The sequence below is a fragment of the Canis lupus genome, chromosome 14, assembly GCF_003254725.2.
Source record: "Canis lupus dingo isolate Sandy chromosome 14, ASM325472v2, whole genome shotgun sequence".
NCBI classification, from domain to species: Eukaryota; Metazoa; Chordata; class Mammalia; order Carnivora; family Canidae; genus Canis; species Canis lupus.
In genome coordinates, this window is record NC_064256.1 from 22,625,745 (window position 1) to 22,651,450 (window position 25,706).

The 25,706-nt window shown below is 37.5% G+C and overlaps 1 long non-coding RNA gene and 1 other non-coding gene across 4 annotated transcripts in view; one reads left to right on the forward strand and one right to left on the reverse strand.

Moving 5' to 3' along the window:
- Positions 1-1,031: 1,031 nt before the first annotated feature.
- The window catches only part of LOC112674868 (uncharacterized), a 29,244-nt gene continuing 4,569 nt past the window's right edge, over positions 1,032-25,706 (reverse strand). The window contains exons 3-5 of one of the 3 annotated variants that reach the window (XR_007402007.1): positions 15,076-15,208; positions 11,883-12,020; positions 1,032-2,135 (exon numbers count right to left, since the gene is read on the reverse strand). This is a non-coding gene — a long non-coding RNA (uncharacterized LOC112674868). The remainder of the gene's footprint in view (positions 2,136-11,882; positions 12,021-15,075; positions 15,209-25,706) is intronic. The other 2 variants (XR_003145631.3, XR_003145634.3) reach the window with 2 other exon arrangements.
- Positions 8,740-8,812, forward strand: TRNAE-CUC (transfer RNA glutamic acid (anticodon CUC)). Its single transcript has one exon. It is a non-coding gene; the product is annotated as a tRNA-Glu (tRNA).

The window sequence follows — 25,706 nt, forward strand, 5'->3', positions numbered from 1 at the left end:
TTTGACAATTATGAACACTAAGGATTGTTATGGGTCAGATTATGTCCCCCAAAACTCATATTTTGAAGTCTTAAGCTCTGGTGCCTTGGGAGGTGACCTTATTTGGATATAGAGTTGTTGCCAACGTAATTCATTAAAATGAAATCATACTGCAGTAGGGTAAGCCTCTACTCTAATTTGACTGGTATCTGTATAAAGGGAAAATCTGAACACAGACATGCACACAGGGAGAGAGCAATATAAAGATGAGTTAAGCTGCCACAAGCCAAGGGACTGCCAGGAGCTAGGAGAGAATCCTATAACAATCCTTCTCTGATGCCTTTAGAGGAACCATGGCCCTGCTAATACCTTAGCATGGACTGTGAGCCTCCAGGCTATAAAACAATAAATTTCTGTTTTTCAAAATTTAGTTTGTGGTACTTTGTTATGGCAGTCAGAGAAAACTAATAAAATAACTATGTAAACAGTCACGGAAGTATTGAAATTCTAGCTGAAATAAGCATCATGTGAAAGAACCAAGCTGCTAAGAGAAGAAAAGGTAAAAAGGTATTGGAGGAGCCAGAATAGGTGGTATTTGTTCATGTTGGATGACAGAAAATTGGGTTGATCATTAGTAGTCTTTGAATAGGTTATTAAGTAGAAAGCTTCAGAGCAAATTTTACTTCCCTAGGAACAGAGAAGGATTACAATATTCACCTTGAAAAACTTGAAGAAAACAAAGCTCAAGCCAGGATTTTGCATAATTATTTCTGGGAAAGCTTGAAGAAATTTGAAAGAGGGCCAGCAGGAAGTTATATCTGTATCTGAATGTACAGAACCAGGAATAAATGAAAGGGCAACACAGTATAAGCTTATATTTAATATTTCATGTTCCTGATGTCTTTGAGGAGTACTAAGATACTAGAATATCTTAATAAAATTTGCTTATACCTTGAAACATATAAACAACTATAAAGATTTTTAAATTGTAGTTTGTGCAGAATTAGAAGACACATTTGCATGTCCTAAACAACACACACACACACAACTGGTTTAGAGATTTTAGGTTTTCTTTTTTTTTTAATTTTTAAATTTAAATTCAGTTTGCCAACATATAGTATAACACCCAGTGCCCATCCCATCTAGTGCCCTCTTCATTGCCCGCCCCCCAGTTACCCCATCCCTCCACCCACCCACCCCCCTTCTGCAACCCTTTGTTTGTTTCCCAGAGCTAGGAGTCTCTCATGGTTTGTCTCCCTCATTTTTTCCATTCAGTTCCCCTCCTTGCCCTTAGAATCCCTTTCACTATTTCTTATATTCCATGTATGAGTGAAACAATATGATGATTGTCTTCTCCAATTGACTTATTTCACTCAGCATAATACCTTCTAGTTTCATCCATGTCAAAGCAAATGGTGGGTATTTGTTTCTACTGATGGCTGAGTAATATTCCATGTGATATATATCACATCTTCTTTATCCATTCATCTGTCAAAGGACATCATGGCTCCTACCATAGTTTGGCTATTGTGGACACTGCTGCTATGAACATTGGGGCACAGGTGTCCTGGCATTTCACTACATCAGTATCTTTGGGGTAAATACCCACTAGTGCAATTGCTGGGTTGTAGGGTATCTCTATTTTTAACTTTTTTTTTTTTTTAAGATTTTATTTATTTATTCAGGAGAGACACAGACAGAGGCAGAGACATAGGCAGAGACAGAAGCAGGCTCCATGCAGAGAGCCTGATGGGGACTCAATCCCAAGACTCCAGGATCATGGCCTGGGCCAAAGGCAGATGATCAACTGCTGAGCCACCCTGGCATCCCTATTTTTAACTTCTTGAGGAACCTCCACACAGTTTTCCAGAGTGGCTGTATCAGTTTGCATTCCCACCAACAGTGCAAGAGGGTTCCCCTTTGTCCACATCCTCTTCAACATTTGTTGTTTCCTGTCCTGTTAATTTTCGCCATTCTCACTGGTGTGAGGTGGTTTCTCATCATGGTTTTGATATGTATTTCCCTGATGGCAAGTGATGCGGAGCATTTTCTCATGTGCTTGACGTGTATGTCTTCTTTGGAGAAATTTCTGTTCATATCTTCTGCTCATTTCATGATTGGATTTTTTGTTTCTTAGGTGTTGAGTTTAAGAAGTCCTTTAAAAAAAAAAATTTTATTTACTTTATTCATGAGAAATACAGAGAGGCAGAGACATATGCAGAGGGAGAAGAAAGCTCCCCATGGTGACCCCAATGTGAGGACTCCATCCTAGGACCCTGGGATCATGCCCTGAGCTGAAGGCAGATGCTCAACCACTGAGTCACCCAGCATCCCTATCACATCTTCTTTATCCATTCATCAGTTAATGGACACTTGGGCTGCTTCCATGTCTTGGCTATTATAAATAATGCTGCTATAAATGTAGGGGTGCATGTATCCCTTTGAATTGGTGTTTTTGTGTTCTTTGGGTAAATACCCAGTAGTGTGATAGCTAGATAACAGGATAGTTCTATTTTTAACTTTTATTTAATTTTATTTAATTGTGCATTTTAAAATTTAAATTCAATTTGCCGACATATAGTATAACACCCAGTGCTCATCTCATCTAGTGCCCTCCTCATTGCCTGTCTCCCAGTTACGTCATCCCTCCACACACCTCCCCTTCTGCAACCCTTTGTTTGTTTCCCAGAGTTAGGAGTTTCTCATGGTTTGTCTCCCTCTCTAAATTTTCCCATTCTTCAGTTCCCCTCCTTTCCCTTATAATCCCTTTCACTATTTCTTATATTCCACGTATGAGTGAAACCGATGTGGATAGTACTGGCGAGTATTATGCTGAGTGAAATAAGTCAATTGGAGAAGGACAATCATCATATGGTTTCACTCATACGTGGAATATAAGATTTTAGGTTTTAGATTTTATTTCCAAAAACGTTGGCCTAAATAGCATAGCTAGACAATTAAATATTAATAAAAATATCTCAAGATTTCAATGGCTTGTTACAACAAACTTCTTTTTTTCACTACCACGGCATTCCAGTATGGATCAGGTGGCCCTCCTGAAGCTTGTAGCTCTGCCATCTGTAATGCTTGGCCTACATGACGGGAAGGGAGGGATAGAAAAGACAAACTGGTCTTAACTGTCTTGGTCCAGAAGAGACACACACCACTTCTGCCCACAGATCATTGGTCAGAACTAGTCACATGGCCCAACCTAACTGCAAGTGAGGCTGGGCAAAGTAGGAAAACACTTGGAATATTTAGGGAACACCAATTATCTCTGCCATAAAACTATACAGGGAATAAGTGTATAAAACATGCTAACCCCAAAACTAAGATGTTTGTTAGACAATAAATCCAATGAGAATCTGATCTCATTAATCTTAATGAGGGACACTCTGATGCCTTGCTATCTATATGCAAATTACTACACTCTGGTAATTTGCTCAAATTTAGTGCTGCTCAAGAGCCCCCCATTACTTCTGATAGTTCCCTAAGGAGTGCCTCATGTGTGACCCCTTCCCCACAAACTAAATTGCTCCACATATAAAACAAAAGCAAGCAGGGATGTTCAGGGCAGTCTGTGAAAGGGAGACAGCAGTGAGAGTCCCAGGATTTGGAAGAGATGTGAAAAGATGGAGGAGGAGGTCTAAGCAGAGGGAGGGAGGCCCAGTCAGATGGCAGCTGACAGGAGGCCTGCAGCAAAGCACATCCCCTTTGTCAGGACAATGATACCCAATATTCGAATTTAAATTATTTTCAATTATTTCCTGAGCTGTAGTCCTGTCTCTCAGACTAATAATATTAAAAGGCTGCTATCCCAGAGAAGGAGCCTGACCTTCAGGATTAAAGAGGTCACCCTGCACGACAGCGACAATAGCTATAGAGATGTTGGTCCCACATTTTCTAGGGCAAACCCACTATCTGGACCCATATTTTACAATAATTCATCTCTCAGACCCTGTATTCCAAGTTTTGTTTTCAAAAAATAATGTCACTGTGGAAATCATCCCTATAGGAAACTGGAAAAGAAAGGATTTTTCTGGGCAAGGGTAAGGCCCCACAGAGAGCAGAGGACAGCCCAGATTTGAAAGTGGGTCCAGGCAGCCTATTTTCATAACTTTTGCCAGCAGTGTTCAACAAGGAGACACAAGAACAAAAACAAAAAACAAAAAACAAAAACCCAAAACAAAAAAACCTTTCTATATATGCACTGTATTATGTTTGCATAAGTAAATCCTAGAGGGATACCAAAAAAGCTAATAAAATAGCTACTTGGAGTGGGAAAAGGGGGGAAATAGGACAGACAATTGCAGGGGTAGGAGTGGGATTTTCACTATGCACCCTTCTATATAATTTGATTTTGAAACCATGTGAATATATTATCTATTCAAGACTGTAAACACAACCAGGGGGAAAAAGTCTTCCAACCACCACAGCCTTGCGTTCAAGCTGCTTTGGGCGAACAAAAGAATTGAAGCAAAATGAAGAGTAAAGCAGCATAGAAGTAGCCACAGGAAGAATGATACTGTCAGCACAAGCAGGAAATGGGAGTGAGAGGTAACTAAGGAAGTGAAGAGCTCCTGATTCAGCTTCTCATTCCTAAAAGCTCCAGAGATGTTTGGGGGAAAGTTGCAAGGAAGAGGAAGGTGATGGTGGGCTCTCGCACAATGTGGAACGCAAGGCAGTTGCTCTGTCAACTTGAGTATAAGATGAAAGGGTGGCCCAACAAGGGGAGGATTTGAGGACATCCAGGTGGCAGACACTTGGATTATACTAGCATGGCATTCAAGGCTCTTGATGATTTGACCTGATCCTTTCTGGGAGTCACTTCTTGACTGGAGCACTTCCCTCATTAAGGATCAGTCCAGGCTAAGTGTTAGCGTTTTATTCATGCAGTGATGAATAAAAAATTAAGAAACTCACAGTCAGATTGATAAACATGACTTAAATGTTTAAGTTTAATGACTTAAAAACAACCAAGTATTACTTACACTCTGCTAGGAAAGTGTACAGTTTCAGCAGGGCCACAAGTGAGGAGTGGACAACTACCTCTGCCTGGAGGAGACCAGGTAATGAGGTTTCATGGTCAAGGTAAGCCTTGAGTTAAGTCCTGGAGGGTGAATGGATATGCTGGGAGGTGGAGGAGGCAAGGAGGGCATTCCCAGCACAGCAATTTGTGGATAAGCTCAGAGGGATGACACAAGATGGGGTTCCAAATCTGTGCTGTGCAAACAACTCCATATGGCAAAAATGAAGGAGGTGCTAAGAGATGCAGCTGGAGAAGCAGGAAGAGAGGCTTGTATGCCATGGACTTTTATCCTGTAGACAGCTAGGTGATAATAAGGATGAACCAAAGATCCTATAGTCATCTTATAACACTGACTTCAGTAGCAAGAACTGACTGGATCCACTGGAGGGATCTAAGACTGGAAGCTGGTTGGGCTGCCTGGGTGGCTCAGTGGTTTGGCACCAGCCTTCGGCCCAGGGCATGATCCTAGAGTCCCAGGATCGAGTCCCATATTGGGCTCCCTGCGTGGAGTCTGCTTCTCCCTCTGCCTGTGTCTCTACCTCTCTCTCTCTGTCTCTCATGAATAAATTAAAAAAAAAAAAAAAACTGGAAGCTGGTGAGATGCAGGAGTGACTGTTTTCAAAGAAAGGAAAATCAGAGAAAGCCTAAAATGAGGCATTACCTTCTACCTTACCATCCTGCAGGGACAGTGCTCCCCATAAGGCCTAGAGTAAGTTATTTAACATCTACTCAAACTTAGCTTTCTCACCTGCCAAATTACCTGCCATTCAGGGTTACCATGGGGGTCAAACAAAACAATGTATGTAAAAAAAAAAAAAAGAAAAAAAAACAATGTATGTAAAGTACCAGGCACAGAGAAAGTATTTGATTATGGGTAAAAACAATTATTCCCTAATACACTATTAGCCCAGGACCTCAATATTCTCACTTCTGGGAAGCGGTGGTGCACTGTGGGTGTTTCAGTTACCTATTGCTACACAGTAATAAATTATCCCCAAATATAGTGGCTTGAAACAACCACCATGATTCTGTTGATCTTATTGGGCTCTTATTGCATCCCTCACAAGGCTGCCCTTGGCTGGTAGCTAGGCTATGCTAGGAGGTCTAAGGAGGTGGCTTTACCCACAAGCCTGGGGCCTTGGCAGAAATGACTGGAGGACTGGGACTTAACTTTCTCCACATGGTCTCACGTTATTCCATTATCTAACCCAAGCTTTACATAGGGTGGCTGACGTCCATGAAAACAGAAGCTCCAAGCCCTCTTATGTTCCAGAGATTTATTGCTTTGAAACAACCATCCCCAAACAATTCCAACCATTTATTTGATGTATTTGCATATGATTCTGCAACTTGGGCAGATTGGCAACTTAACTCTGTTTCACATGGTATTGGCCGGGGAAGCTCAACAAAAGCCACAGGAAAAAAAAAAACAAAAACAAAAAAACAAAACAAAAGCCACAGGATCCAGGATGCCAGGCTTCATTCACATGACTCATACCCAGCTGAGGTGACTGAAATGGTGGCAGACCCATTGGACTTCTCTCTCCACTCCCTGTCTCATCATTCAGTAATCCAGCCTCAGCTTCCTTACATGGAGGCCACATCCCAAGAGGGCAATAAAGGAATCTGCAAGGCCTCCTAAGGTCAGGGTATACAAGTCATGCCACATCATTTTCTACCCAGGTACTTCTCTTGACTTTCTACTGAAGACTTGTAATCGTTTTTCCTTTTCAAACTTCTTAGATTCATTTGTATGAAGAACAATTTTTTTTTAAAAAACCTTTTTGGGAGAGAATGTGCACGATGCATCTGACTCTAATTTTTTTCTTTTAAGCATTGCCTTACCATGTCATTCCCTGTCCCTATCTGTGGGAATATTCACTCAGCCTTCATTATGTCTGAACAGTGATGTAAAGACTGCACCTGCCCTCTTTCTTTGGAGCTTCACCACAGTCCTCTGAGATAGATATTATTCTTAGACTTATTTTTCAGGTGAGAAAACTGGAGAGTATCCCATCCAAAGTAATAGAGTAGTACTTAGTGGAGCTGTACTTGAAATCAATATCTGTCTGACTCAAGACTCTGTACTCTTCACCAGCATGCTATAATGCTTCTATAATGATTGGTTGAGCATCCGACCCTTGATTTCAGCTCAGGTCATGATATCCGGGTTGTTAGACTGAACCCCTTGAGGGGCTCCATGCTCTTAGGCAGGCTCCATGCCTAAGATTCTCTTCTCTCTCCCTCTCCCTATGCCACCTTCCCCTATCCCTCTGCCACCTTCCCCTATCAAAAAAAAAAAAAGACAAAAGGAAAAGAAAGTCAAGTGAAGTTTCAACATTAAAAATGTCAGTTTTGGGGCAGCCTGTGTGGCTCAATGGCTTAGCTCCGTCTTCAGCCCAGGGCATGATCCTGGAGACCCTGGATCGAGTCCCACATCAGGTTCCCTGCATGGAATCCTGCGTCTTTGCCTCTGTGTGTGTGTGTGTGTCTCTCTCATGAATAAATAAATAAAATCTTAAAAAAAAAAAAAAAAGTCAGTTTTTAAATCCAGAATGCTATGTTGACCTTTTGGTAAAGGTAGATTATATTAATAAAGTTTTTAAAGGGCCACTATAAGCAGAAAGAAAAGGCTAGGTAAAACAGTAAAGCATTATAAATCTCAAATCAAGAGGACTACCCAAAAGAGCAAAACATAGAAAATGATTGATCTCTACAAAGAAAGAAACAAAACTCCAGCATGTTAAAAAGCTAATGCCAGTTTTCAAAATAAGTTTCAAGAACACTATAAAGAAAATCAATATGTAAACACCAAGTGATGAAATGTTTGCAACCTATTGACACGGGTTTTATTAAAAGGAGATCATGCTAGCTAAGCTGAATAAGTCTGTGATTGATATCTGATGAAAGAAAAGTCATAGACATAGTCACTGGGGTTGTCTAAATAACTTTTTTTGGCACATCAATGAAGCCTTTATTAGAAAATAAGCAGACAACTGCTGTAGAAATAGAAAATGATGCATCTTAAATTTCACAAAGATGACAGTTCAGAGAATCCTTTTGTCCTTAGGCGAGGGAGGTCAGTGGGAAAAAGAATCTGATTGACAACAGTGGTGGTAGGGGAGAGGTGGGTGGAAGGTTGTGAGGCTACTCCTTTGCTTCTATCAGACATAACAACAACCAAAAAGGGTTTGTTTTTCAAGCAGAAACTAGGTATCTTTTTTGCTTCAAATTATAAATGTAAGTTGAAATAGATGATTATAAAACTGCATTAGATGTTTCATAAGATTTCCATAAAAGAATTGGCTCTGCAAGACTCTGGAAGACTAGAGACTCTACCAGGTGTACAGTGTTCCTTTTTTACTTTACCTCTTCATTTTGCAGCTCCAAGATTATAAATGATCCAGCACTATAAGCATTTTTTTTTTTTTTTTTGGAAAAGAGGCAGAAAAGACAATATTTACTTTAGGTTTAAAAGCTTAAGACTATTTTAGAAAGAGAAGATAAAATAATATACCAGGCTGCTTGACTTTCATGGACTAAAACAATGGGATACTCATTCAATCATTTATTCAGCAAATATTTGTCAAATACATTGCATGTGCCAGGCACTGTTCTAGAAACTGGGGAGACAGCAATAAACAGGACAAAGTTTCTGTTCTCATGGGTCTTGTATTCTAACAGAGAAATACAGACAATAAACAATTAGACATATAAAATGTGAATGGGGCACCTGGCTGGCTCAGTCGGAAGAGCATGAGATTCTCAAGCTCAGGGTCATGAGTTCGAGCCCCATGTTAGGTGCAGAGATTACTAAAAACAATACATTTTTAAAAATGTTTTTAAAATGATTGAATTCCATGAAGAAACATAACAGGGTAAAAACAGGAGGGGAGAGGTTATGAACTTTTTTAGGCTTTGTCCTCCCCCTTTCAAAGGTCTAACTCCATACCAAGATTCTGGTACATGGTAATTTTTAAATTATCTTTGAAGATCCTGGCATATAGAAGTCTTTGTTGAATGACTACCAGAGCTATTGATGGTCTGTGGTGAGCACAAATCTCTAGGGTATTTGCTGATGAGCATACTAGAGTCACATGGGAGGAGCCCCGTGACAGGTCACAGGGACCAAGGGGACTGAAGAACCTACAAAGGAAACATAAGCCTTCTAGGGTCTTTTTCATGCAGTTCCTGCCTGATAAAGACATCCTTCTACCTCCATATGTGACCCCAAGAACACAGGGCTGGGCAGGCTTTTTCATCTGGCCATCTCATGAAGCAATACTCACTCACAGAAATTCCTTTCATTGTGCACAAATCCTGACACTTCCTGGGCCTCAACTAATCCTCAGGGTACCCACTCCCTCTCCTTTAGACCCTTAGACACAAAAGATTTCCTATTTTCCCAAAAACATAATTATGCTATCTTTGAGAAAGGGCCCAGAACTTAGAAAAGCTGGTTTATACCCCCTGAGAAGTAAAAGGGACCAAAATCTAGAAGCTTTGAAGAACAAAGAGTTTCTTTCACTCTCTCCCAAACTGAATGTGAGTGTATGAGTGTGTCTGAGCTACTTATCCTCTCCTTCAGCCACCTGTTCCTTCTGTAGTAGGCCATCACCTTGCTAAATTTATTATTTGTACACTGAGGGAAACTGAAACAGTGCTGGAAGTAATAGTGACATAATTGAAGCAGGTTTTTTCATATAAACAATAATGAGAGATTTGCTTTTGATCAATGGCCTAATGTTTAATCAATTATAAATTATAGAGCTAAGTCATAGGAGTGTGCATGCCTATATAGAGGCTTATAGTAACAAATCTAATGTGGTTTCTTGCGTTTTTGTGTTAAAGGCCACAACATAAATGGGCTTTTTTTACCAGTTGAAGAATCAATCATTTTTATTTTTTAAAATAGATACTATTATTAAAATGTTCATTGCACTTAAAATATATATTTTTTAAAGATTTTATTATTTATTTATTTATTTATTTATTTATTTATTTATTTATTTATTTATTTATTTATTCATGAGAGACACAGAGAGAGAGAGGCAGAACATAGGCAGAAGGAGAAGCAGGCTCCATGCAGGGGGCCCGATATGGGACTTGATCCCAGAACTCCGGGATCACACCCTGAGCCAAAGGCAGATCCTCAACTGCTGAGCCACCCAGGCATCCCTAAAACATATTTTTAATTAACATTTCTTCTGAGAGAAATATGGAGACAGAAGCACACCACATTTGTTATTATTAAAAAGAAAACAACAGACCCAAAATGGTGTCACTTAGGTTAAGGCCCCAAGTCAGTAATGAGGGCTTAATACCTAATCTAATTGCAATTTCAGCCTCTCCCAGAAAGATGAGTCTTAACGAGGTCGGTCAGGAATTTTCTGATAAGCACCAATGAGGTAATCTGTCTGGGTTTTCTCTGTCCCCCCAAAGGAACATTAGGTAATCTACATAATAAGATCTCCTGTCCTTTTCCTTATGGGAAGGTGATCTTACCTGACACAATCCTTTCTCTATTTTGCTTATAACTTTCTTGCTCCACCTCCTTCCAAAGAATACCTTCCATTTCGTACAATTCTTCTGAGAGCTCCTCTACTTGCTAGATAGGATGCTGCCTGATTCATGAATTGTTTAAAAAAGCCAATTTCATCTTCAAATTTACTTAGTTGAATTTCGTTTTTTTAACATTATAAAGGGCAAAATGAGTTGACTGAATTGTTACACTCAGCAAAGGTGGAACTTGGCTAACCATGAAACAAGGGCATTTCCATGTTCAGGAACCAATACAACTTAATTAAAGATAATCGAACAAGCTAGTGGTTACGTTAAGTAATAAATGAATCAGAAAGTGAGTCAAGGTCAAGTACACAGAAACAAATGATTCCAAGAAAAGCAATTGCCTAAGGAGGAATACAAAATAAGATATCAGGCTCACCTACGTAATAGCAATATGTTATTAGCTAGAAAAGGATCATCTCTGCTATTCAAACATGGCAGTAAGACAAATTTGAAATCATTGTTATCCCTATCTCTGTTGCAACCTCTGAACAGCAATAGTGAAAGAGAAAGAAAGAAGCAAAGGTGTAAATCTAAACTCATGCAAATTTAAATATACAAAATATAGGTGGAAACTAATATTTGAAGATATCTACTTTATACTAGGCATATCCATTATCCTATTTCATCCTCCTCAAAACTGAGGAGATTGGGCATTAACTTGTCCATTTTATACATGCTAAAATTGTCTCACAAAGAGGTCTTGTAATGGATCTAAGTAATAAAACTAGCAATCAATCAATCAATCAATAAAACTAGCAAGTAGTGGAAGTGGGATTTGAACCCAGGTCCCTCTACTTCAGAAACCCTTATTTATCCTGTTCCATTGACTTGGCCTCTTTTCGGATACCAATTAAATAGGTCCGAAATGTAAACCTAGGTAAGTGAGATGTAAACAAGGGTTCTGGGAGCCTGTGAATAGAGTGGAACAGGACTAAACTTTGGGCCTCAGGGCCCAAAGGTGCCAACAACAACAACAAAAAGATAACGATAATAATATAGCAGATACTGAGCCAGAATAAAGAGCTAAGAAGACAGTCAAAAACAATCTATCAGAAAGATACTAACCAGTGTTCCAAGAAGTACTGGGCTCTTGTAGGACACTCGTACCTTCAAAACAACCCATGAAAAGAAAAAGGATCTTTAAGACCCAGACGTGTGGGATGGTGCAGAAGGGAAAGCCACCATCACCTGTAAAACTAGAAGTGACAAAACCCAAATAACCACAAGAAGTCAGGGGTAGGGGAGAACTGGGGCCTTCATATCTCTCAGATGAGACAACAGTAGAGGTAAGAAGAATACCACCCACAGCAGCAGCAACAGCATCTCATGGAGTAGAGGGGAGGCCCAAGCGAGGTTGAAGAACTTTCCTACCCATTGCACTGGGCAGTATAGCATAGTGTCCAGGCCTATAAGCATTTCAAGGGCCTGAAAAACAGTTTCTTGCCTGAAAAAGAAAAGAAAGTATTGGGCTCACAACACAAAAGAAGAAAAAAAAAAAAGGAAAAACCAGAATTCACAAATTTTGAATTAAATATCTAAAGATAATATCAAGTCAAGCAGTCAATTGCTGCTAAACCTTCACTCAGTTATATGGGAATATCTTTGATGAGAAATGGCTGCCTTTTAATATGTTTTATATGACATGGGATGGAACCAACAAAAGAAGAGGGGCTGAGTGGTGCTCTTATAACCCAGCCTCTGAAGACACCAGCTGGGGTTATCCTCTGCAGCTTTTCCAGACTTCTTCAGCCCTAGGCCATATACAGGAGGCTTCTTTCTTCCCCAGAGCCATATCTAATTATGGCAATTCCATAAGAGGCCTGATCAAAATGGCCAAACATATTTACTTCCAGTTTATCACTCACACTACTTTCCCCTCAGCATATAATAGTTCTTTCCCCTTCTTGATCCCTCTCTTTTTCCCCACTGGAGGAAAAATTATATCCAATAACATTCCAGTCAATAACATTGACTTCAGGTTTCAGAAGGACCTAAGGAGCTATAACTAATTAGCCTGGCAAATTTAAGATTTATGTCAACCAAATATAAAGGGAGAACATAGAGGGACAAAGGTTACACTACTAACAAATGACATTGAATGAACTGAAATCATGTAATACTCAGGAAAAGAAAACATAAGGTAAACATTAGAATTTACATTTCTATCAATATAAGATTCATTTAAAAGTAAAGTATCTTTCCTATGATTAGTTCTATATTTGATAATGAAAGATGATCATATCACTGATATATCAGATGTCATGAAAAAGACTATAAAAATATGACTATATGATTCTAGTTTGTTTTAAACACCACTGTGTGTTTGTTCAAAGAATGAAAAAGTCTAAAAAAGTGAAGACAAAAATGTTTGCAACTGATAAGAGTTTTATTTGGGTGATTAGAATCGTTTTTCTAATTTTTCTATAATAAAGATATTATTGCTGTAAATTTTAAGTTAATGACAGGAAAAGTTATGGCCTAGTCTTCAAGAAACATTTTACTATGAGATACAGAGAACAGGATTAGTTTGAGGGGAAAATTAATGATGCTGAAGGTTTATACTCTGTCAGCAAATGGGTTTTTGAAGAGAAATTTAGTAAGCTTCAGAAAATTCTGGATCCATTTTCTAGCTCATCCATGTGCCATTTGTGCATATTGGGCAAATTACTCTGAGAGTTTATTCATCTTGATCTAAAATTTTCCCAGAACTAACACTCTTTGACTTCACATTTCTAGCTCTCTGGTAACTAGCAATTTGGATAGCTCTTTCCTTTTCCCTACCAGGTATAGCCTGAAATTCACAAATTTATTATTTAAACCATGTATCCATCCAACCATTCATCTGTTAAACTAACATTTATTGGCAAGCTGTTATGCTCCTGGAACTTAGCTGAACCATCCTTTATGATTTCTTGATAGCCTGAATCTTGTTTTCTAGGTTTCTGAAGTTTTTACAGGTTCACATCTTTTTCTGTAGTTTATACTTAAAATCAACTTTGTACATGTATAAAATCACTATTTCATGTTTTCTTTCCTTGAGTCTCTTAACTATGTTGCTGTATCATCTTATGCTGAATAAATCTGATGAAAATGTGATTTTACTTTCCCTTTATAAGTAACTTTGTCTTTATGCCTAGATGTCCAAAGAGTTTTTTCTTTCTTATCCAGTTTTACTAGATTATATCTTAGTGTTTACAATTATGAGTTCATTTTCTAAGGTTATTGGGGTGATATTTCAATTTAGATGTTCCAATTTTTTAAAAGAAGATCTTGCATTATGGATTTTTGTATTGTCTTATTCTACTGCTTTCATCTTCTTCTTCCAATATAAATTATGCTTATGTTGGATCTTCTTTTCCTATCTTCTGTAGCTCTCATTTTTCTCTTGAATTCTTTCTCTTTCTTTCCTTTTTCTTTCTTTCTTGCTTTTTTTTTTCTCTTTCTTTCTTTCTTTCTTTCTTTCTTCTTTCTTTCTTTCTTTCTTTCTTTCTCTTTTTTCTTTCTTCCTTCTCTTCATTTGTAAACTGTATTTCCCAATTTCTATTTCTGACAATGGTAGACTAGGTTGTCTCAGAACAATGTGAAATTATTTGAAGAATCCTCACTCAGGCAGTGAGGATATATGGGGACTTGATCCAGAAAATAAGGAAATCTGAGAAGAGTACATGAAAAGATGAGAATTTGAGAAAAACTTTTCATAGGTTCCAGGGGTTGAGAGAAAATTAGAGTTTAAAGCCTTGTACGAAAGATGGGAATCTATAAATTTCAACTGGGACCAAAAAGTAAGAGTAAGCTGGAAATAGACCAGCCCTCACGACTTGAGCCCAGTTCTGAATCTTGATTTCTCAATTAAGCCGCCTCATTTCTTAATTTCCTAATTATAGTGTACGCTGTTCTTTCACAGTTTTTTTTTATTGTTTTCTTAAGTTCTTCTAGATAATTCTATTATTTAGTTTTCATCTTTTTGTTATATGTTTTTTAGAATACATTAATTATCCAGTTTCATCATGTAGTCCATTTTTAAAATAGTAGTATATTTAGTGCTTGACAATATTCTTTTTCTGTTGTTCATGTATAAACAAATCCAAGTGTTCCATGTCTTTAAAAAGTGATTTCTTTGTAGGGGATTGAGATGCACTAGGGTAGCTTTCCTACCTCTTCTGCTTGAGAGCTTTCTCCTCTATTTTTTATTACAAATAATATAGGTAGATAGAGATACAAATAAATATATAAATGACCTCTCTGTGTAGTCATACCCACTTTCTGAGATCTGCCATCTTTGGAATCCTACCTTTCCCCAAAGTGTTAGATCCTTTTCTCCCCTCTGTCCTAAGCGTTCCTGTCCTACTCAATTTGAATTCTCTTCACAGGACCATTTTCCAAAAGGCAAGAATGTTATTAGATATTTCTGAGTTCTTTGAGCATTTGAGCCACAGCAGTACCTTCTGATCTCTCCATAGTGCCTGAGTATGTAGCTGTGCTCTTCTTATTCCACTCACCCACAATTGGAGCCTGGAATCTTCTTCTCTTCACTGTTATTCTCACAATATTCAACTTGCTGAGAATTCCATTCCAGGAGGGACTCTCTCTCCTTTGGAGTATATCTTGGCAACTGCTGAAAGTTTTCTCTATCTGAAAGTAGAATGTTCCTATGAAAGCTTTCATAACCAAAATGCCATTAAGTGAGGAAGTAATTACCATTACCTATATGGAAAACTTTTTAGAGTTCCCAGATCTAAAAAATAATCTCTCTTAGACTTTTCTGATACCTTAGGACACATCTTGGTAATGAACGCACAAAATAGAAATAAAGCACAGATGCTAGTGGATACAATTCAATGCTATGGCAGCATGATGCTGAGATGCTGAGAGTAGTTCCACGGAAGGAGCCTGGAGGTGCCACTCTTTCTGATCTGGGTATTCACTTCATCTATAAACACTGAACGCTATTTTTGCTTTTTTTACCTATCTTCATAAAAGTGAAAACCCTCTTGGGCTTTCTCTTAGTTAGCAAAAAATAGGTACTAAAGTAGGTCTTTTGTACAAGTGAAATGGCCTAACATAAAGTTCCTAAAAGCAGGGGAAATCTGCATTCCAGTGTTCATAGAACCGTTAAAACTCTCTTTTTCTCCTCTCCACTACCTCTGCATAGCTGCTAAGCCTACACATGTCCTATATGCATCCTGTATTGTCTGTGGTCTGGGTAAGGCAAAGGATAATCTCAAAGGATATTCTGAGGTCCATGGGGATGTTTTATTAGTTTTTTGGAGGATATTGTACATTTTTCTTTTGTTATTTTATTTATTATGTTTTTAGGAAGGAATTAGAGAAATTTAAAAACTATGCATCATGAACTTGCCCTGACCTGAAGTCAACATGGGCTTACTTTTAAATCATGATACTATCAATCAAGGCAACATAACACCAATTCTTCATTATTCCAGTGTCTTGACTGGGTTCTAAGATGACAGTTACTTCCAAAGTAGTTTCTGCTCAACTTTATTGTTTATTAGCTTCCCTAAAAGTATTCTTTTGTAAATATAATCAGCCTCTATCTTGTCCACATTCTGGTATTGCTTTCATTTTCCTCACGAACTTCTATTCAAATTATAGATTCCATCATTAGCTAGCCTCAGATAGAGTATGTACACATACATTCTGAACAATTTATTCAATCAATGATATCTTTTTTTTTTTTTTTTTTTTTTTTTTTAATCAGGCTTCATTTGAGAACTTTCTTATGCTCCAGTTGCTGTATTTTCCTCCTGGGCATGTTTCAAATTGTTCTTTATATTTCAGGAGCTTCAGTCAGAATGCCCCCTTTAATGTTCAGAGGACTTACTAAGTCAAAAATGGTTTCCTCAAGTTCATATTGTATTAAGTTTGCAGTAATTCCTTCCACATTAAAATTGGCACATTTAAGCCTATTGCCCTCACATTGCTAGAACTGCCTGCCACATTTCTCTGATTAATAGAAGAAAATTACTATATTTCTCTGCAATTTTGTAGACTCTCTCCACTTTTCAGAATGTGTTAAAATGCCCCCTTTCCTTTTCTCTAAAGAAATGAGATTAAATGGGGAATAGGAGAGGGGTGAGTAGCCTCAAGCTGCCAACGATCTACTGTAGGGTTCTGTAGTTGACTCCGGTTTAGTTCAATCAACATTCCAACCTTCCATAAATACCTATGTGCTAAGTTTTGTGTTGAACAGAAAAGATAACTAAGATATTACCCTCCAAGGGAGCATTAGAATTAGATGTAGATTAGAATCCTTATCTATATTAATAGGTGACTTGAGTTAGCTATTTGATTTCTCTGAGCCCCAATTTCCTTATCTCAGTGTAAATCCTACATGATATAGCTATTGTGAAAATTTAACACATATATAATATTTTACATCATGCATATTTATATATTATATACATACATATATCTGTATATATGTGTACATATATATAATTTTTATAGCAGCTGTATCATGTAGGAATTTTATATATAGGTATGTATATGGCCAGCAGTGTTCAATAAATGTTTGTTCCTTTTGGATGATGTTACAATCTACTTGCAATTTGTTTTTTGTTTTTTTTTCTACTTGTAATTTGATAAAATTTCTTCCATTTTACTTCTCCAACCACACAAAATGGCTGTTATATAGCCTATTGATTTTCTTAACAAAATGAATTAAACTTTATTATGTTCTATGATGTTTTAAGATTCCTCTGATCTCAAGTTGTATGATATTTGTGAAATGTACTGGAATGACCAGCAAGGTTCTTGATCTGAGGTCATAGGCTCCTAAGGGGTTCAGGGAGTTTTTTAATCTTCTGAAACTGCATGCAAATTGAATGTGTCCATGACTTAGTCATTTTTGGAAGGAGGCAGTTCATTGCTACCATCAGATTTTTAATGGGACTGAGAAAAAACAAAAAACAAAAAGCCAACAATCATGAGAGTGTTATAAAATCACAGCTGGGACTCATAATACATTACTTCAGGGGTCAGACACTATCTATGTAATTTCCTTTTTATAATGCTTAGCACAGAGTGAGAAAGAGTTAAGAACTTAAACTTCTCTTTTAATGAAAATAATAATGGTATTCCTTTCTCTACCAGGAGGGGCATATATAAAAGATATAAAAACAAGAAATGAAAAATAAAAAGGAAGGGATTGAAAGGAGGCAGACCAAACAATGAGGGCAGTGAAAGAGCAGGAAGCAAAGAAAAAGAAGAGAAAAAGAACCCCTGCCACCTTACCCTCCCCCATCTCCCAAACACACACAAATGAAAACAGAAGAAGGAAAGGGGGAGGAGGAAAGAGATAGATGGGAAGAACATAGAAATGCAAAGCAATTGAGAGAAATGAAAAAAAAGTGATTTTCTGTCAGAAAGGTTATTTTGTTCCCTTCCCAACTGCATCCCTCTCCACCAATAATGTCTTCAAAGCAAAGGCTTCCTAAAGATCTAGTAGAAAAAGAAGTTTTGCAGACTGAATGAAGGTCAATTGAACTAATTTTAGTTCAATTTGATCATAATGCCTTTTGCAAGTCACTGTTTTACCTGAATTTTCCTAACCTACAACATCTAGATAGTTGATGCTAGTAAGTCAGAAAAGGTCTCCTATATCCATGTGAGCTGTATCCCAAAAATTCATTTTAAGGTAATCCAATCTGAAGAATGCATTTTTCTACAGAGATACTGTTAAAAGATTATTATATTTCACAAAAACATATTTAAAATAAAGCGGAAGAAAAGGGAATTGGCCTTTAAGTCATTGGCTGGGTAAAATGGAGCACAACATCTCTCCTCATTTCTTTTTTCACACTCTAGGGAGCTTTATACTCACCCATGTTGTTAGGTTGGGGGCTATGTCTGCACTTAAAAGTCAGTGATAGTATAAAAGGCCATTGGCACATGAGAAGCAAAACTAGCTAAATTTCCTGATGCCTATTCCTTCTTTCAACTCCTTTCTGTCCCACATGTGTATCTTTCTTGCTCCCATTATTTTTCCACATTTTATATTGGGCACAAATTCTACTTTCCTCATAGAACTGGAGTTCTGATTCTCCTGAACTCTGGAAGACTCTAATGTTTCTGTATACCACCTTCACCTTTCATTTAGATCTGTCAGGCTTCAACTATAAAGGTGGTATACAGAAACATACCACACAATGGTATAACAGATTGAGAGTCTGAATTATTTGCAAGGAGAGTATTAGTCAAGAAGACTTAGAACTAAAGTTCTGTTGACATGTGGCCATCCTCAACACAGAGCTTCAAATCTCAGAAATAGTTGCTTCTATTTTTAGAGGGTCATATTAATTCATAGACTCACAAGGCTCTAACCACTGGGGGAAAAAAGACTTAGAAATCACTTATTCCAACTCTTTGTTCTTTAGAGATAATTACTGATTGGATGAAGATCATTTATGCACATTTCAGTATAGAGATCTTTATAGAGAGTATCTTTGTTGATTAATATTTGCTACTAGGGGACTAAAAATGTGGCAGTAAATTGAAACATATGTTGAAAGGATACTTCCTTTTAAAATCTTTACCCAATCCACTTATGTCATTATTATACTTGTTTGTAAAAATAGCTACCATTTATTGAATACTTGAATATGGTAGGCCCTTTACAAATATCCTCTCATCTCACTTAACCAACACAATCACTCTGAAAGATGGGCATCATTACTTCTTGTTTATAGGTATGAACCATGAGGCTCAAAAAGCAGCTAGTAAGTGACAGAGCAAGGATTGGAATACATTTTGTCTAATATCTACTACCCTATCAGATTGTATCACCATGGAAATATTTGGAAAATATACCAGGAAAATCTTTTGAGGTTGATTCCTATAAATGAGAAGAGGAGGAAGCAGCATTGTACAGAGGAAGAAGCTGGGCTATGTGTAGTCTTTCTATGGGGAACTCTGATGTTGTAATGGCTCTAAAGAATACTACAGGTCGAAGTTGGGAGGCTGAGTTTCTATACCATTATGTTGATCAGTCATTGCGTGTGGGTGCCCTGAAAGGAGTCATGACCTTGAGTTAAGTCAGGTGCCTGCACCTGAGAGGGCTGTCTGCGGCAGCACTCCCAACAGCTAGGGGAATAAATCTTTCAGTCCTGAAGAGGGGATCAGAACCATACATCACAGCCCTTTGTGATGTTTTGTGCCTTTGATCATTTGTACAGTATCATTTTTATTATTTAAGATGTCTGGGTGAGTCATCATGAAATGTCCCAAGAATGCCTCAGCCTGATGAAGATAACCTTGCCTGTCAACTCATTTCCTTTAGACCCCCAAGACCCTCAGTAGAAGACAAAAGTGTTTAGTTAGTTAGAGCTCAAGGAGTTGGGCTTATGTTTTTTCTGTGAGGGCAACAAGAATCACAGAAGTCAATGAGAGAAAATAGCCAGATAACTGAAAAACAGGAGGCAGGTTAGGAAGAACCTCAGACCAGGTTGTGCCCATCCGTGTGAGAGGATGTGATCCTTGTACAAGCAGCCATGGGACTAAATAAAGCCCTTTTGTAGGCTAGATTTAGCCCAAAGGCTGTAGCTTGCTAACAGTGGGTTTTTTAAATTAGCATTAAAAATGCAGGTCTAGGAATCTGTTTGGTTTCATTTGCATTTAACACCATAAGATTTCTATCTGTGTGACCTTGAGCAATATCACAAAGCCCTCTCTGTCTCAATATTCATCTGTTAAGTGGGTTATAGTACCTTACAGCATTGTTTAGAGTAGGGGATAGTCCCAGTTAAACACCCAGTAAGTAGTCTGGCACTCATCAGATATTCAGTAAGCAAATTTGGAATTGTTACTGTTGTTAAATTTGTTATCATACTGAGTTAATTGAATATTTTCTGCCAAAGCCACTATTAGCCTAAATTTCAGAGGCAAGTGAATAGTAGAATAATTTAATAATTTAATTTAAATGAGTTGTTAAAATTGTAAAGCAATAATCAAGGAAAAGATAGTATTAAGTATTCTATTCCTGCAACTTTCCTGTAAAATCTGAAATTATGTCAAAATAAAAACTGAAAATTAAAAAAAATAAAGCTCTTTAACTTAACTTTGCTGGGATTATTTGGGAGAGAAGTATGCTCTGAGACCCTTAACTATTTCTATATTTCTATATTGCTTGGCTTCATGTAATTATACCCTTTCAGTTTATCCCTTTATTTTTGTGAAAACATCACTCTATTTCAGTCATGGTATGAGAATAAGAAAAAAAGTCTGTCCATATTTGGATTAGAAAGAAAAGGGGAACACTGTATCCATGAGGTGCAGATTAGATGCAAGCAGGGGAAATCAAAGTGAGCAATCTTCAAGAATGAGGTGAAATTGCAGGAAAAAAGACTCCAAAAAAGCATATACTGCTATATTTTTTCTCTTTTCCTTCCTGGAGATATTTCTTTCCTGGAGAAAATGAGTATTTATGAGCACCTACTGTATGCTATGCACAGTATTAGGTGCTTTCCCATTTTATCTTACACATAAGATAAAAGGACATTGGGAAAAATATTACTGCCATTTTACAATGAGAAAAATCGAGGCTCAGAGAGAATAGTTAGGTTTCCCAAAATCACACAGTGAGGGAATCACACAGTGAGGGATCTGGGGAGAGAATGTAGCATGGGTTTAGAATCAGAAACAATTGGGTTAATTGTCTATCAATGAGTGAATGGATACATAAGTAGCAGTATTTCCTTATAATGGAACACTATATCAGCAATAACAAGGAATGAACTATTGATCAACAAAACAACATGGTTTAATTTCAATGTAATTATACTGGGTGAAAAAAAGTCAGATAAAAAAGAACAGACATTGTATGATTCCATTTATAGAACTCTAGAAAATGCAAACTAATCTATAGTGACAGAAATCAGGTGAGTGGTTGCTTAGATATGAGGAGGGGTGGGAAGTAGTAGGAGAAAATTTTGGAAGGGGAATGATAGCTATGTTTAATATCTTGATTGTGGTTATGTTTATATACGTCAAAACATCATATTATACATCTTACATATATATTATTGCATGTCAATTATACCTTAATAAAGCATTAAAAAAAAACTGGAGTGGAATCCTTTTTACTATTTACAAGGGCTTAATCTCTGAGACTAGTACCTTCATTAGTTGATAATGACTCCTCAGAGAGTTGGCATGAAGATTAAAATAAATCAGTGAGGTTGTTTAATATAGTGCCTAATATAATATTAAGCGAGAAGTTATATAAGTCCTAGACTCTGAGTTCTTCCTTCTTAGAGCTTTCTCCACTTCAATTAGTAATGCTAGTCATTGTTATTTTTATTTATAGCTAATTTGAACACATCGGTCTTAATCTAAAGCACAAGATCTTTCTGCTTCACCACACCAAACCATGACAAATTTTATAATTTGAGTTCACTGACATCATCTCCTGATGGAGGACCAGGCCAGAGTCTTCTGCAAAAAACGCTGTTTTGTCTTAGGGCCAATAGTTTGTCCAAATTGTTGTACTCTTTAGCCCCAGAATTTTTCTTTAGTTCCTTTTTATAATTCTATTTCTTTATTGCTAATTTTGTTTATACATCTTTTGCCTCATTTCCTTTAGTTCTTTGTCCAGGTTTTTTGTTTCTGTTTTTGTTTCTTTGAGCATATTTAAGCATAGGTTGTTTTCAAATCTTTGTCTAATAACTTCAATGTCGGGGCTTCCTCACAAATGGCTTCATTCCTTTAAATAAGCCATTCTTTCTTGTTTCTTTGTATGCCTTGTAATTTTTTTTTGGGGGGGGGTAGAACTGACATTTGACTATTGTAATGTAACTGCAAGTCAGATTCTTCCTCTTTCACAACCTATAGATTTAATGTCCTTTCCAAACTATTATTGCAAAGACTGTATTCCTTGTTACATGTGGTCACTGAAGTCTCTGTTCCTCAGTTTGTGCTCAGCAAGGGTTGTGATAGTAATACCCTTGAATGCTAGAAACTTCCCAGTCTTTGCAAATTGGCTCTGAGCCTGGGCCCCCCTTCAACTTGCCAGTTTTCACTGTGCCAAGGGATGAGCGCAAGGTGAAAACAGGGTTTTCTTGAGTGTTTTTGGAGTATGTCTTGCCCTGAGCATGCACATGGCTTTCCAAATTCCATTTATATAGTTACTTTTGAATGTCTAAATTTCCCAAAGAAACTCTACCCAGCTTTTGTCTTAGGCAGTCTATTGTGTTTCAACTGTAATCTCTGCCTTGTTAATTAATTAACAAGGCAGATTTGCAGCATTTTCAAGCCTTTTTATCTGAGTTCTGAGATAAAATAGGACAGAATATCTTGTATCAGAGCTACCTTATATTAGTCTGCTTGGGATGCCACATCAAAATATCATGGTATAGATTACTCAGACACCAGAAATTTATTTCTTACACTTCTAGAAGATAGAAAGTCCAAAAATCAAGGCACCAACCAAGTCAGTTTCTGATGGAAGATGATTTCTGGTTTGCAGACAACTGCCTTCTCACTGTGTCCTCACATGATGGAAAGAATGAGCTCTAGTGTCTATTCTCACAAGGGCTCTAGCTCTACTAAATGAGGGTCTTATCCTTAGGGCCTCATTTAACTTTTATTACCTCCTTATAAGCCCTAGAATCACATTGGGGGTTAAGGCCTGAATATATGAATTCTGGAAGGCATAATTCAGTCCATAGCACCCCCAGATAGATTAGAACAGGCCTCACAGTAATCTCTAAACAAGGTCTATTTGCTCCATTCAGAACCAGGGAAAGAGTGGCACACTGAGAACAAGGGCAGCTGCCATTTTTTGGTTGCTACACTCTAAGACTCTGCCTCTTTATGACTGCATTGGCCTTATGACTGTTGCCCTTTTAAGACTACTGACATTACAAGACTGTCTCCATGCAGAGAAAAGGGTAGAGTGAACTACCTACTCTGCCATCATGCTCTTCTTATTCAAAAGACTGTAATTTTTGCGTGTTTTTCATAAGCTTTATGTTAATCTTCAGACCAAAGATTTCACAATGCTTTTTACTTTTTTAAGTGATTTTAAAGGTTTTTTATTTTATTTTTTTATTTTTATTTTTTTATTCATGATAGACACAGAGAGAGAGAGGCAGAGACACAGGCAGAGGAAGAAGCAGGCCCGACGTGGGACTCGATCCCAGGACCCCAGGATCGTGCCCTGGGCCAAAGGCAGGTGCCAAACCACTGAGCCACCCAGGGATCCCCTTTTTACTCCTTATAAATGAAAAGAACTATTTAGATTTCTCTTAAATACAATGAGATTTATTAGAAATGTATTTTAAAGAATGGAAAAAATTAACCACTTAAACTAACAACAGCAAAGTATAATTTAATAGGAGAAAATAGTGTAGGGATCCATGGAACTCAAAAGCAGGCAGGCCACTCTCAGTATGGGAGCCATAGGAAATCTGTGCAAAGCTAGAAAATGACTCTCCCCTTTCTGTTTCTATCTCTCTCTGGGAATACCACAGCTTGGGGCCACTATTCTCAAAGAGTTTGCTTCATTTCTGTCTTTCTCTTTTTTTTTTTTTTTTCTTTCTCTTTACAGAGTAGATTCCCTTATCTTGGGTTTACACATCTGGGTCACAAGTCCATGTCTAGAATATAGTTTCAGTGTTAACAGATAGGAACTAGGATTTCTCTCCCAGTTCCAAATTCCCAGAAGAGACTCTGATTGATTCAAATTCCTCTGAGGATCAAAGTCTATGACCAGGAAGGGGGAAGTGTTCTCACATAAACAGTACTCTGGAGACTCAATCTGTAGATGAAAATTATAGAAAAGGGGATGAGGAAGAGGGTGCTTCTCAATGGATGATGGCCATAAAACCCAACCCAAAGTATCGACCACAATTAATTTTTAGATTTGCATACACTTAAATACAATTTAAAAGAAATGAGGAGAAAAAAAAGGTGCCACAATATGCAGCTAAGATTTGTAAGTCAGTTCTTTACAATAAAACAAGTAGCATACACTCTTATAATTTACTGCTTAGGGATTTTAAACTAAAGCTAGCTTCACCTATTCCATTTACAGCAAACGTTTTCTGCTTTTATTGAACCACAAGGGAAAACAATTAAGGAATATTCTGATTTGTATTCCAGGGAACTAGAGAAACTCAGGGTAAGTAATCCCAGAGAGCCCAATCTCATAAATTGAGAATCTTTCTCTAGATGACACAAGTTCCTCAGTGCAACCGTGGTAGTCTCTGCTTCCAAGCTAATATGTGGCGAGTCATGCTGAGTCCTCTTCTCTTCAGGTTAAAAGTATTTCCTTTTTTTTTTTTTTTCTTATCTCCCCTCTTCTCTGTTCTCCACCTTTATCCCCTTTACATGTCAACCAACTTAGAAAACAACATTAGTGTTTCCATCTGTCTCAAAATCTTGGTAGATTTTGTGATGATATAGCTACAAGGAATAAAAAATGTTTGCAAATGCTCTTTTAGTTTCTGTCGGATGAAAATACTTTATCTTGGCAGGTTATCTTCAATATGAAATTAGAAGCCCTACCATCACCAGAAAAGAAAGATCTGTCCTTTTTTTCCTAGAATTTTTCTTCTTCCTATTCAAGTTAATGAAGATGGTAGGTAGCAGGAATCATCAACTACAAATAACCTGATGAATACTTAAGCAAGTAGTTTCAGCTGATGTGGGGTCATACTGAATATCAGAAAGAAAGAAAGAACAATACAATAAAACCAGGGAGTTTGGATAATTCATCCATTACATAATCAGGGCTTGAATCTTACACTAAAGCTCTATCTTACTCATCCTCATTTATTTATCTCTGAGCTCATCCACACCACCAAACTGTGCATTGTCAATAATTGCATCTCTGGTGTTCCATTAAATAAAGACTTCCCTATGTGCCCAAGTTTTCCTCTCTGAAAGAGAAAGACATATATTCTATAATTTATTTTCTTCCTGTTGGCTGCAATTTTGCTCTAGGATAAACTCTTAGACTCAGACCAAATTATTGGTTAAATGTATGTTTATTACAAAGTATGCTTAACTACCACTGTTGCCACAAAGAGGGGCACACACCCAACTGCAATTACAAATTAATTCATGAAAAGGAAAAGGAAGCAGTCATAATTATGTATTCCTTTTAAAGTGC